This window comes from Cajanus cajan, chromosome 4 (assembly GCF_000230855.2).
Source record: "Cajanus cajan strain Asha chromosome 4, NIPB_CcT2T_4, whole genome shotgun sequence".
Lineage (NCBI taxonomy): Eukaryota > Viridiplantae > Streptophyta > Magnoliopsida > Fabales > Fabaceae > Cajanus > Cajanus cajan.
The window spans coordinates 67,742,828-67,743,555 of NC_138520.1; the positions used below are offsets into that span (position 1 = coordinate 67,742,828).

A 728-nucleotide genomic window follows, 5' to 3' on the forward strand; every position below is an offset into this window, starting at 1 on the left:
TTCTGGTATATCTAAAAGTTTCACATTACTTAGGAGTCGAGGTTAAAAATAGTTTATAAACATCCTTCCTTCATAATTTACCGAAATGTCTTTTAAATGATAAAATCGTGACGGCTCAATATCTAACAAAATAGATAATATCTCAGATGCGATGATCCTAGCAATAACAACATACTTACGTTAGGAACATAAATTATTCACAATAGGTCGTGTCATTTTCCAGAAGTAACACCGTGTATGACCCAACATTTATTCCTTTTCTACCTTTCTCCAACGACTGCTTCATTTTGGCTTTGCCAACGCAGCTAACTTTTTTAGTTCGACAAACAAAATACAACAACATAAAAAATTAAAAGCAAGATAAATTCCGACCTTAGCTCAGTTGGTAGAGCGGAGGACTGTAGTTGGCAACAAACCTAATAGAAATCCTTAGGTCGCTGGTTCGAATCCGGCAGGTCGGAGAATTTTAATATCAATTTTTCTTTTGGGGCGAAGACTGGCACACAGCTAAGGTTAATAACTAAGATGTTTATACATCTTTTCTGAGCTATTCGAATAATGTTAAATGGAAAAAATTTAGTTTAACTATTTTCATACTAATATAAATTCTACTCTTTAAAAATAAAAATAAAAAATAATTACATTTATTTGTGAAAATATTAGTAATTAATATTATATGCACTAGTAGAAGAAGAAGAAGAAAAAAAAGACATTTTATATCTCTGTAT

The 728-nt window shown here is 30.9% G+C and overlaps 1 non-coding gene across 1 annotated transcript; it reads left to right on the plus strand.

The window, feature by feature from the left end:
- Positions 1-367: 367 nt before the first annotated feature.
- On the plus strand, positions 368-461 carry TRNAY-GUA (transfer RNA tyrosine (anticodon GUA)). Its single transcript has 2 exons — positions 368-404; positions 426-461. It is a non-coding gene; the product is annotated as a tRNA-Tyr (tRNA).
- The last annotated feature ends 267 nt before the right edge of the window (positions 462-728 follow it).